The sequence below is a fragment of the Anopheles gambiae genome, chromosome 2, assembly GCF_943734735.2.
Source record: "Anopheles gambiae chromosome 2, idAnoGambNW_F1_1, whole genome shotgun sequence".
NCBI lineage: Eukaryota > Metazoa > Arthropoda > Insecta > Diptera > Culicidae > Anopheles > Anopheles gambiae.
In genome coordinates, this window is record NC_064601.1 from 3,041,611 (window position 1) to 3,054,307 (window position 12,697).

At 46.4% G+C, this 12,697-nt stretch overlaps 1 protein-coding gene across 12 annotated transcripts in view; it reads left to right on the forward strand.

The window, feature by feature from the left end:
* LOC1281848 (furin-like protease 1) overlaps window positions 1-12,697 on the forward strand; it is a 142,958-nt gene that overhangs the window by 3,391 nt on the left and 126,870 nt on the right. For 2 of the 12 annotated variants that reach the window (XM_061648443.1, XM_061648445.1), the window contains exon 2: window positions 293-436. The exons of the other annotated variants lie outside the window; for them this stretch is intronic. The gene's annotated coding sequence lies outside the window, so the exon portion shown is untranslated. The remainder of the gene's footprint in view (window positions 1-292; window positions 437-12,697) is intronic. 12 annotated transcript variants of the gene reach the window in all.

Genomic DNA, 12,697 nt, shown 5'->3' on the forward strand with positions numbered 1-12,697 from the left:
GGAGGGGAAGAAAAGACTCCACCTTCCACCTGTGATCCATCGAAGCTCTGGCGAGGGTGAAAATTGGGAACCTGGTACGGGAGTGATAGAATTTCCTCGTTTGTGATTTATTTTAAGTCAAACGATTCTTGCCACCGTCGGTACACACACACACCTGCACATTATCGCGACCTGTTTCGTTTGAGGCGTACCATTTCCTCAAAAAAGTGTACTTCAGATCGTTTCCGGGAGGGGGAAAAAGGTTGAAACAACGTCGAACGATGACACATTTTCCTTTATTGAAACGAAGTAGTGAAGGAAAAAGCTCAGTTCCGTTGAGATTTGAACCCATTTTTATGTGTGAGTGCATCGGAAAGCGTTATACATAATATTGGCAACAACCACGACGGATCCAAGTTGGCATTGGCATCGAAGGGACATCACATCAGTTTGACAGGTAAGTCCAACACTTTTCCTAAACTAGTCGTTACATGCCATTTGGGGGGGTAGAAAAAGAGATCATCCGTGAGTTATGTTTCATGCGCTGAAGTCAAGCGAAAAGCTCTTCACATGGGTCTGTAGAGTAGTGATGGGAAAAACGAAGATTTCGTCGGAATCGATTCCGGCTAGCTTTGAAAGTTTCTGGAATCGATTCCGGATAGTAGATCCGGAATCAGTTTCCGGAATCGATTCCGGAACCAATTTCGGAATCGGCTCCGGAACCAACTTCGGAATCGGCTCCGGAATTGGTTCCGGAATCGGCTCCGGAATCGGCTCCGGAATCGGCTCCGGAATCGGAATTGGATCCGGAATCAAAATCAGCTAGGGAATCGGAATCGGTTCCGGAATTGGCTCCGGAATCGGAATCAGTTCCGGAATTGGCTCCGGAATCAAAATCGGTTCCGACATCGGAATTGACTCCGAAATCAGAAATTGGCTTCATAATTGGGTCCAATGAGGCTATGTGTTGAGAGCAGTGTTGCGAACGGTGATAGTCGTCGACATAAAATTTTACAAAATGATACTTTTTGAAGCATCGCATTCTAGATCCACGCATTCATTCGACAATCACGGACAAAAATATCATTTGACACGATGATATTTTTTCTGCTACAATCATTTGACTTTTTGATTTTGCCGTACCTCAAGTGAACTAGATCTTCATCGAAAATGGGTCCTTTTTTCGTGTTTTCGCGTGAATTTCTATACACCTGTAAGAGAATACCATTTTCCTGGTTCACTGAGTGAAAATATCAAGTGGTCTAATGGCTTAGTATCGGTAAACGCACGATTAAGCAGTTCTGGATTCTCACTGAAAAATGTCAAATGACATTCATTCTACATTTTTTGCAATCATGTCATCGCCAAAGCATTGATTGTTATTGCACAAATGATTGTCGCTTTTGGAAAGTCGTGTCATGGTAACCATGAATATCATGATCAAAAAATGATTTTGACACCCGCTTACTGCGAATATCATAAAAAAATGTCGACAATTAACAACACTGGTTGAGAGCGACAAAGAATCAAAATTTACTTGTAAATGATCTATTCACATGGAGAATCGCGGACTTATTTCGCTTCCCACACTTCTTATTTCAATTCAAACCATTCCATTTCTGGAGTCAAGTTCTGATTCCGGAGCCGATTCCGATCCTGGAATCGATTCCGGAGTCGACTCCGGAATCGATTCCGGTGTCGGCTCCTCAATCGGCTCCGAAACCAACTCCGGAATTGGCTCCGGAATCGACTCCGGAATTGTAACACTTTGTCACGTCGTTACAGTTACACCGAATGTGTTAAAGTCACCCTTTGAGATGAAAGGTTTTGCAAAAATTGTTGTGGACTTTTCGCGGTAGAAAAACCAGTATTTAGTATTTACTAGATTTATGCATTTCTTGGAACTACAACTGGTAAGCCACATAAAATGTTAGTCCTCTCGGTGCAACAAAAACTGCATCCATCCAACCATAATACTGCAGGCTGGGGGCCCGTTTCTGTTTCGTTGCACTCTCGATACACTGTAATTGAATTATCATTTCCAAACCGCAACCAAGTCGCGTGTCAGTTTCAGCTAAAAGCGTAATCGAGTTTGAGCTATGCCCGCACACACACACACACACACACACACACACACACACACACACACACACACACACACACACACACACACACACACACACACACACACACACACACACACACACACACACACACACACACACACACACACACTCGGACCGCACACATGATCCGCTATGGTTGGTGGAAAACAAAACAAAAAGAAAACATATTTCATCAAATTTGCAAACTAATCCCCCTGTGCCCCCCCCTAATACAGGCTCCCTGTTCCGGTTTGGCCTGCACAACCAATCAAAATCCAATTTTTAAGCGGCTTGTTAGTTGGTGGTGTGGTGTGATGTGGCGGTGCAGCTGCGCTCTTGAGCTATTAATGCAACGTGCTGTGCGCGTTCGATGCGAATTTTCATTGCGGAATTATTGTGACGTTCCTGTTTTTTTTTCGTTAAATTTTGATCGTTTTGTTGTTCTTGTTGCGACATTTAAATATGCATTCAATCGCTTCACAAATCCAATTCCGGGTTTGCGCGTCGTTTGTGGGTGCGTTCGGCTTCCGGGAAGAATTTGACACGTTATGTGATTTGGCCCTGGGAATAAATATGCATTTTTTTTATTCTTTACCACTGACTTTGGCAAAATGTGATCAATTTTTGAGGTACATTGAGGATGAATAAAGATGCAGTGAGGGATTTAAAATTGCAGCGTTTGATGCAGAGAGAGAGAGAGAGGGCTATTAGCAAATCCATTTTGTACATATTTTGCATTTATTTTTATTTTCTTCAAATGTGGTTACTTTTTGATGCATTTTTCCATTGCGTTTCCATGTTGTACTATTTGCTATAATCATCCGATAACGACTCATTTTAACCGTCGTTTACTGTTTGCTTTGGTGTTGCAAAAGAAAAAGCACATTCCTTTGTTCTGTTGGGATAAGACAATGTTTCTGTTTGTCTGTGGGGCATTCTCTGTCCCGAGTTTGGCCCATGCGGGTGCGCAAACGTGCTTCCGCGCCATTATCGGACTGATAAGCGCGATACAAAAGCATGGCAATGTTTTGGCGTTAAGTCTCTGTCTGTGTGCGCGCTGCTTTTTTTATGCTTTTCATTCGTGTAAGCGCGCCGTTTGTCATACGCACGGGCGGGGTGGATACGTGTCGTGCGGATTTGTCACACTATATTTGCAGAGATTAGATAAGCAGGCGCAAGGGCAGACGTGTGGCAGTGGGCCGGGGCTGTTTGGGTGCGTCATAAAGCTTGGAACGTTGTGTTTGATTGATGGTATGTATATGCTCGCTCGTCCCGACCCCGTGTGCTGGAGGGGAAAATCCATGATTGGATAACCGTTTTTTGGGTGTAGCGCGCACAATAGAACAAAGTCATACTTGGCTAGAACAAAGTTGTCTTTTGGACTTAAACAACACAATAAGACACATTTCGTCGGTTGTTTCAAGTAATTGCTCAATTCGGAAGGGTTAACGTACGAGCAAACCGGCTTGAAGCGCTCAAAATTGGCTTCCAATTCAAGCCGCGGACAAGCAGGACAACAGTAGGAAAAAGTAAAACGAAAAGTGCCACACCACCAACACGATGCCGCCGGCCACTGAAATGGAACAAAATCTCAAAAAAAGTTACATAACTCTATAACGCATAAATCAAACACTTCCCTCTCTCTCCCTCTCTCTCTCTCTCTCTCTCTACTCCTCTTAAGGAAGGGTCGAATTTGTCGGATCAAGAACGCGGCTCGCTGCCATGTGTGTGAGTTATGGTCGGTTCGGTCTGACGAACAGTTGGCCGACGGCGGGTGTGTGGGGAGTTCAGAACGAGAGCACCAAGCTTCAAGCATCATATGTGTGTGTGTAACAGTTCTCTAAACATGGACCACCTGCTGCGTACCACCACCACCACCGGCGGTGGGCCTTCCCTTTTCCATTTTTTTGCTATCCGCGAACACTCGCGCGTACTCCCGCGGGGCGGCGGCGGCAAGCGGATTAAATCTGTACGTTACGCGAAGTGAAAGAAAAGCATTGCTTCGGAAGATTCCACGATGCATCGGAAGCATTGCCTTTGCTTCCCCAGCTGGCGAACGTCTTCTTCTTCCCTCCCTTAATAGTGTTAGCCGCCTCGCTTTTTGATGCTTCATCAAGCAGCGTACTAAGCGAGCGACGCAACTCACTTCCAAACGTCAAAACCGGAACGTGTAGTAGGAACTGGACGGTGGGGGCTGCAGCGAAAAGATGATGTGGATGATGATGATGATGATCGTCATGATGATGTGTGCGCCCTTGCGCTTTTGTTTGTTTGTTCTTCCCCGAGCTGCAGTCGTTCGTTTGCGTTCGCTTTCTGCTCGCTGCGTGTTTGCGTGCTTCTCTCGTCTTTGTGTGTGTGTGTGTGTGTGTGGGGAGGGAAACAAAACGATGGGTCCATTTTTTAATGGTTCTCTCTTGCGGTGAAGATGCTTCAAATCTCGCGCGTTTCAACCCCTCTGGCTCTCCGGTGCTGCTCGCTGCTGCTGCTGTTGCTACCCTCCCCGAGAGGCCCGCAAATAAACAAGTGGATCGGGCGATGGGCCGCGCACGCTTGTGTTTGTGGCATGAGACATCACACCGAGAGCCCGAAAGGTCATCCGAAAGATTCATTCGATAATAGCGACGGCACCCGGCCTGTGAGTGTGTTGCGTGGCTACGAACGAGAGAGAGAGAGAGAGAGAGGCTTTCTACTAGAGTCTAAATTGTAACTGATCTATTTAGCCCCCCAAACGCGTGCGCTGCTTGCTAGCGTGATTCTCTTGCTTCTTGAATTGGTTAGGAAGAGGTGATGAAGGGGGAGGTAGAGTGTAGAAGAAGGGAGGAAGTGAATGTGTGTTCACAAGTCAACTTTCTGGGGGCAAGCACGCAACCACGCAACCGCGAAGGTTCTTCCGAGGTGTGTGTCGAGGGCAACGGGGCTACGCAATTCTTCATCATGCTCCTCCCTGCCTCAAAGGGGGGGCGATAGAAATAGGGCTAATGAGCGAAAGGAGCCGACGACAACGAGGAAGGAGGAGCAGTTGAATGCTCTTTGGGGTGCGTGCGTGTGTTTGCGAGCACTAATTTCCCCGTGCACAGATTGACACACAGAGCCCCAGGAGAAGGGTAGAAGAGAGAGACAGCGAGTGGAGATGCTAAGCGGACGTTGGTACTCATTCTGTCAATCTGAGCGATCATCATCGGGCAGCAGGCAGCCAGCCCGCCGCCCCCCGTCGTTGTTGTCAGCTGCTGCTCCCGCTGGTGCTAATCGCACGATCGTTTCGTCTAGGAGTTCACTCACCTGCGAGAATCTCCGCTGACTCGGGGTGCGGACTCGTCCGCCGAGTGGGTGACAAACGCTTATTCCTCGATCCACGGGCGGTCTAAATATGGAAGGAAATGGGCGAATTCACCTGGCGCTGATGAGTTGCGCTAAGAGTGTGTGTGGTTGGTGTGGCCTATGTCCGAATCCACCACACTAGTGGTGGGATACATGAAGTTTTGGTCGGAATCGGTTCCAACTAGCTCCGATTTTTTGTGGAATCGATTCTGGACAGCAGGTTCGTAGGGATCAGTTTTCGGAATCGATTTCGGATTTTGCTCCGGAATTGGTTCCGGAGTTGGCTACGGAATAAGATTCGGCTCAAGAACCGGTTCCGGAATCGGCTCCGGAATCAGAGTCGGCTCCGCAATCAGAATCGGCTCCGGATCCAAATTCCGATTCCGAGATGTCTTCGATATCTCCATACTCAAACGCCTATGGGTCCTATGCACCTACGATTGCATCGATAGTCGCCAAGAACCCAAATTTATTTGTAAACGATCCATTCGCGTGGAGATTCTGGGACTGATTTCGTTTCTTAAAACGTCTGATATCAATACTAGAAATGCCTCTGACTCCGGAGCCCATTTTGATTCCGATTTTGGAGCTAATGGCGATTTCCGGGCTAATTCTGGAATCCGAGTGCCTTCAGAATCTACTCCAGAATCGGCTTTGGAATCTTCTCCGGAATCAACTCCGGAATCGAAATCCGCGTCGGCTCCAGAAACGGCTTCAGAATGGGAATCGGCTTCGGAATCGTTCGGGTAGCTCCGATTCCGAGCTCCCACCACTACAACTCAACCCCGGGAAAGGGAAAGGTGACAGATGATGAAAGAACCTGAGAACGGGCAGACTATTTCTGGACGGGGGAAGCGCGAAAGAGAAATTCGCAGTGCAGATCTTAGACCGCTGGTTACGTGATCGCGCTAAAAAGAGGAAAAAAACCCCGACTCATCTAAATATCTGTTTGTGGTGCAGTCATCTTGTGAGCTGTGGTTTTTGGCATAATTTCTCTTGCCTTGCTGCTGTATAACTCTGCCGTTGGTTTTTGCTCGGCCTAGGCTCTGGGTTCCGTTCCGTTGGAATCAGCGCTCCGTGGAAATCAACGACGCGACGACGTCTCGGACCCGACGGATAGAGAAGATAAGACGCGTTGCGTCTTGTCATTAGTGTTGAATCATCTCGGCTTTCTCTCTCTCCAACTGCAGCCCCGCGCGCGATACATACGGTTGACATCGGGGTGAGTCAGCCGTGATGAGAAGACAGTTTTCTTTTGAGCAAAACCGTCGGACTATATGGCGGGGTTGATCTACTTATGATTGGAGCTTTGTCTATCACACAAAAGACTGTGCTGCAAGTAAACCGTGCCCAGCATATTAAGGAGGACGCACAAGATGACAAAGTTTCGTTTGACAAATGTAACACAACAAACGGCAAATAGTCATTTCGTAATCAGTCTTTCTTCGCGCACAAGCGCGATTCTTGATGTTAGGGTGTTAGAAATTCATTAGTTACTGTTAAAATCAAACAAATCAGTAACTGAAGTGTCCGGATTTGGGTGTGTGTTGGTGCGATTAACCGGTTGGAGTGTTTAAAGTAAACACGGTTTCGCCGCGGCGTAGAAGTCGAACTCCAGTAACCTTGACACAACACGATGCGATAGTGCGCGCTGCTCGTGATTACAGCAATCTGCTGTTGTTAGGTGATGATTGATTTTGCTGAATTGAAAATTGTTTCTTTGCTTGGTGCAAAAATAATTCTTGCCCTCAAGATGGACAGTTGGGAAGCATTTTACGGCATCCAGTCGACTCTATTGCGCTTCGTATTGAAGGGTTTGTGAAGCTTACTGTGGGTGTGAGTGTGTGTGTGTGTGTATTTGCTGAAGAACATAAGTCCTTTCAACGTACTTGTGTGTGTGTACCCAAGCTGCACTTAGCATCGTATGCTTTTGAATGCATACTTCAAAGCATTTCGTGTGAATGCGACAGATATGTTGCACAATGTGTGTGTGTGCAACAACGGGTTATTGGAATAAAAGACGATAAAATCGGGTGCATCGAGCAAAAGCGAAAACTGCATAAGAAGGGGGCGGTGGTGGTGGTGGTGCATACCGTGCTTTGGTTTAGTTCCTTCGGGCTTCATTCGTGCTCGTCTGTTTTTGCAATCAACTGATTTGATTTGATGGGTTTAGCAAAAAGAACTTGCGCCTGGTGGAGGGAGGCTGGGGGGAGGAGTGCTATTTTCTGCTAGTCTTTTGAGAGGGAGAGAAGAGAGTGTGAGAAAGAGAGAAAGAGCGTAGAGGCTGAGGAATTTTCCTGACAGTTTGCCAGTAAACTGCATCAGAATGTGCATTCCCTTAAATGAGCTCACCTTTCAAAAGGGAACTACTCACACATACACAGAGGCATACAATACACACATGCACACGCACCCTTAAGGAACGATTGCATGGAAATGCGAACGGTACTCCGGGGTATGTATGTGTGCTATGTGTGTATGTGTGGGAATTTTAAAGCGATCATCTTATACAGATTATTTTGAAGAAATGGCTGTCGGTGCCTCATTGTTGGAAAATGCACATATTATCGACATATTCAACTTGTTAGACGTCATTGTGAGAAGATAGCGGTAATGATACTTGCTCTAAGTACCGGAAATTGATTCTATAAATTTTCTTCCATTCTTGGGTAGTGAACGAACCTGATCTTTCCCTATTTGCACGAATCCACCAACTCTGGAGCGAAAACAACACGCTTCTTTACCAAACATGTCTTACCCGGAAATGCAATTATTACACAATTTGTTCGCTATCGCTAGTTGGTGCGTTTGTTCGCGACTTAATTTGCCTAGACGCGGGCCCAAGGTAAGCTGATAAATTGAATTAGAGAGAGCTGTGGGAGTCGGTTTTGTACGCGCGCGGGGCTTCGTTCGGCGCAGCTGCCAGAGACACACTGTGTGTGTCTAGTGCTATTATACGATTCCGTGGACGGTTTTTAGCTGAATTGAATTTGGATTCACATTGGCCAACACCCCCTATCTCCCCCCGGGACTGCACGCGCCGCCACTCGAAGAAAATAAGCATCCCTGTCAGACAACAAGGGTATTCCGTGGCACACCACCCCTTCCCGACAGCGCCCTAAGCCAGCAAGTAGTGGCGCAACTTATTTGAATAATTTGCCTGATTGCATTTATAAATTGGATCGATCGAGTCGAAATTTTCGAGAATGAAATAACTTTTTTCACACACTTTGCCATCGTCACCGGTCACCTTTCGCTTGGTAGCATTCTCCTGAGCTCAACTTTCCCGGGCATGGGGAGGGATAGACAGCAAACCTGTGTGTGTGTGTGTGTGTGTGTGTGTGTGTGTGTGTGTGTGTGTGTGTGTGTGTGTGTGTGTAGTTTTTCGGGACTCGTTTTTTTGTTTGGTGCATGAAAACTTTTTCGATCTGGATATGGTGTTTTGTTGGCCCTTTTCCTTCACGAACTGCTGCTGCTGCTCCTGGTGGTTGAGCGAGGTTGAAGCTTAAAAAAGGCCTTTCGGTACAACTCACACTAGGCATGTGTGTGTGTGTATCTGTGGGTGTGTGTGTGAGGAAACGGTCGGTGGCGTCCCGCTTCAGCTCTAAATATTATCACTGCAAAACTAATGCATTTGCTCTCGTTCGGTAAATTTGAAATTTATGGCTTTTGTACTGAATGGGAACGTTCCGCCGGTCGGCACACCGGGGAGGACCATCCCACCCAAAAAAAAAAGTGTTATAAATATATACCTTTACAGCCGCCCTTCTTCGCCGCACTTTTTGGAGCACACAGCTTTGCCACTGCCTGCCGGTGAAGGATATATACACGCTATTACTGCACGAGTGGTAAGGCTCTAGTGCAGAACATTGGTTTCTGCTCGGGAGGATGGAAGTTCTCGTTTCTTTTCTTCCCAGAATCGCCAGATTCCTTGGCTCATGGGCTCATGATGCTTCTTTTCTTCCATTCAAGCCGTGTGTGTGTGTGTGTGTGTGTGTGTCGGGATTGAAATAGATTTCGGAACGTCTAAGGATGAAAGAGAAAGGGACATGAATGAAGTACCGGAACACCGTGTGCAGTTCCGGGTAGAAACCGTGGCCCAGCAAGCCACACCGAACAAGGCAAAGTTTGATGAAAGTTTGCCTGTTGAAATGATTTTTAGTACGGGAAATGGGAAAGAATCGTTGGTCGATCGTTTTGTTGTTGGTGGTGGGGGGTAGGGCCCTTTTTTGCTCCTCTTCACCGTAACGAAGGCGCGAGCCAGAGCTCTTTTTGTGCAAAGTTATTGCAATTGTGATTTGTGAAGTAAACACGGAACGCGGGAGGCAATACTTTCTAATCACTTTAGTTGGGTGTGTGATTATTGCCTTTCGCGCACTATTTTTGAAGCAGAACCATTACGATGCTTTGTTTAAACATTTCTCATTACTTTTCTTCAATTTAATGATCTTTTGGCGCTGTATAAAATGGGGAAGAGTTGATGAATTCTTGGAAAGTGAAGGATAATAGCTCTGGGCGCTTCTTTTTGTGGTACTCACAGCCCAAAAGAATCGTTCGTTAGCGGGCTTAGAAGCGCATCTAAAAGCGAGTCGAGCGTGACAATAGAACAACAGTGAGACCGAACCGCCACTTTCCGCTGGGTTTACTTTTTCCTCTGCGTCCTCTGCGTATGCTTGCAAAGCTCCTCCCAAGTGCACTGGAATCTAGCCAAACCCAACCGAGTGGGGGAACAGGAGCCGGAAGCTGCAAGCACTAGCGCACTTCACTTGAGATAGTTGTTGAGGGGACAGGAGTGATGAAAGTTGGGCGGCAGAGGAAGGGTTTGAACCGTTGCGAAAGAAGTAATACCACACCGTGTGTTCTTATCCTGTTGTAAGCACATTGGGCAGGAGACATTGGGTGTTCGGTTCTCAGTGCATTCCAAAGTCATTTCGAAGTTGAAAGTTGTATCCTGAAGATAAAAGTAAACCGTGCGGAGGAATACACGTGGACTGTTAAGGGGTTTTTTTTTTAAATATTTTCGGGTGGGTTTCGGTCGTGTTCCTTCGAGGACACCAGAAAACCGACCGTGGAAAGTGTAGTCTTCGCACAATGCAATGCAGAGAGAAATCACTTATTTCCTTCGTCGGATTTTATTTAATGTTGAAGAGGATCTCCTTGCGCGAAGCAGAAAAGTTTGTGTGTGCTTATCGAGAGTTTTTCCACTCCCGGTGGTTGTGGTGGGGCTTGGAAAATGCCAAGCATCCGTTTCAGTGAAACAAATTCGGGACAGAGAATTCGAGAGGGAGAGAGAGAGATAGAGCACTGGGTGGTGATGGGTGGGTTTTTATTTAAAATTTTACCTTTTATTAGTGACAGTCATCGTTGTTGAGCTGGGTTGAGGTGGGTGGGAATGATAGTGGCATTACTGTCTACTTTGGCACGTCGAAAGTTGCGTGATTCATTAGTTTTAGTTTTGGCAAAGTTTTAAACGGGTTAGCGACGCTTCAAGTCATTTCAAGAAAATGGTTGAAACATCTTTACTGCTGATTGTAGTGTTGGTTAAAAGTAGTTCAGTACTGCAGCACTGGGTTGTAATTGTAAACAAAAGAGAACTGTAAACTATTATTCACCGCACAATTCTACAGCTCTTTTACGAAAATAATATCTTTCATGTTTATGAAGCCAGTCGTTTTTGTCACTGCGCTATCGATAGACACGTCGGATGCGCCAATACGACACGCGAGTGTATCGAGATATACTTTTTAGCGTTGTAGTGACCGGTGGGAGGCACCACGCTTTGAATTGAATCAACATAAACAATCGCTCGGCGTGTTGCTGCTGCTTGCCAGCTCTGCTAGCTGTGATTCACGTTTATGCGCGCACGGGCTCTCCTGAAGACGCTTCCATTGGGTTTTAGGGAGGCTTTGCAGCCAAAAACCACCAAAATGCAACGCCATTGCCGGCTGTGTGAATCTGTGTGTAGGGCCTCTGAATCGTTGCGTTCGGAACGACAGAACAAGAACGTCAATCTCCTCCGTAGCGGTGGTTATGTTGCAACGGATTAGCTCTGTTGCTGGGGATGTATCGTTTCGTTCCCGGTGTATGCCGTATGTGGCCCGCAGCGTCAAAACTGTCGCTCGTTTGAGTGTTTTTGTGTTTTTTTGGTGCTTGCGTCGAACAAATCCTTAATGCCGAACTCCAAATAGCGTGCGATTGATCTGATCGAGCACAGTTTCATGGGGATATTTCGTGCGCAAAGTGTACCTCGGGATTGTTGCGATGCAAATGGCGCTAAATCTCATCTCTGTCTCCATTTGGAGCCGGATTTAGGCACACTCTGCTGCGGTGAGCCACTGGGAAACAACCATTCGAGTGCGCGTTTGTACAAGCTTTCATTTTGTGGGAATTTTTCATTTAGATTATTGTTTGAATCGTTTTTTCATTATTATGTTTTCTTTTTTGTCTGTAGTTTGTGCTCGATTTGGTAACTGCGCGCGCTCATCCTACCGATCGTCTGCTATCGATGAATTTTCGATACAAATCCATTTTGTACCCCCTCCCCGATGGCGGCTGTCATTCGATCGGACTGCGGAAATGTGTCCCAATTGCAAAAGCTTTAGCAATCAATCAGGGCTACTTTTGGGAAGACCCTCCGGATATAATCCCGAGCTGTACCTACCTACCCGGGATATGGTACGAGAGTTTCTCGCATTTTCGTGGCTCGCTTTTGAAGTGATAGCATAATATACTACTGTACGACGGTCGGGTACATCCGGTGTTCTCTGGTACGACTATGGGTCCTTAGAAGTTCGGTGGGAGAGCTCGAGTTTTTTTTTTGCTGTCCTCTTTTTGGCAACCTGAGAGTTGATGAAACATGAACGCCACTCGAAACTGAAGAGAGGATAGGCCAGCCAGCCTGTAGCGTTGTCGAATATCAAAGGTAAATGTTTTCCTTTTTCCTGACACTGGTGGGGCGAAACCGTTTTAGTGATTGCTTTTTCGATAACACTCCCATCTCCCGCAAAAAAAAAAGTCGAGCTCCCGGGGTCCGATCCTCATTTGCCTTGATGATGGAACGAAAACATTGAAACACCCGTTCATATTATTCGGCATATTATCTGACGATCTGGTTGCGCAAAAGGATGCTTCGAGGGATGGATTTTTTTGTCGTTGGTTTGTAGGGTGCGTTGTTTTTATCCCTCGTGTCTTTGTTCATGCCCGAGCAGAGCCGATGGAAGGTTGGTGTGTTTGAGTTGTCTTTGAATTTCAATGCAATGATGTGAGAATGCGGGTTTTGATATGATATTTTCATT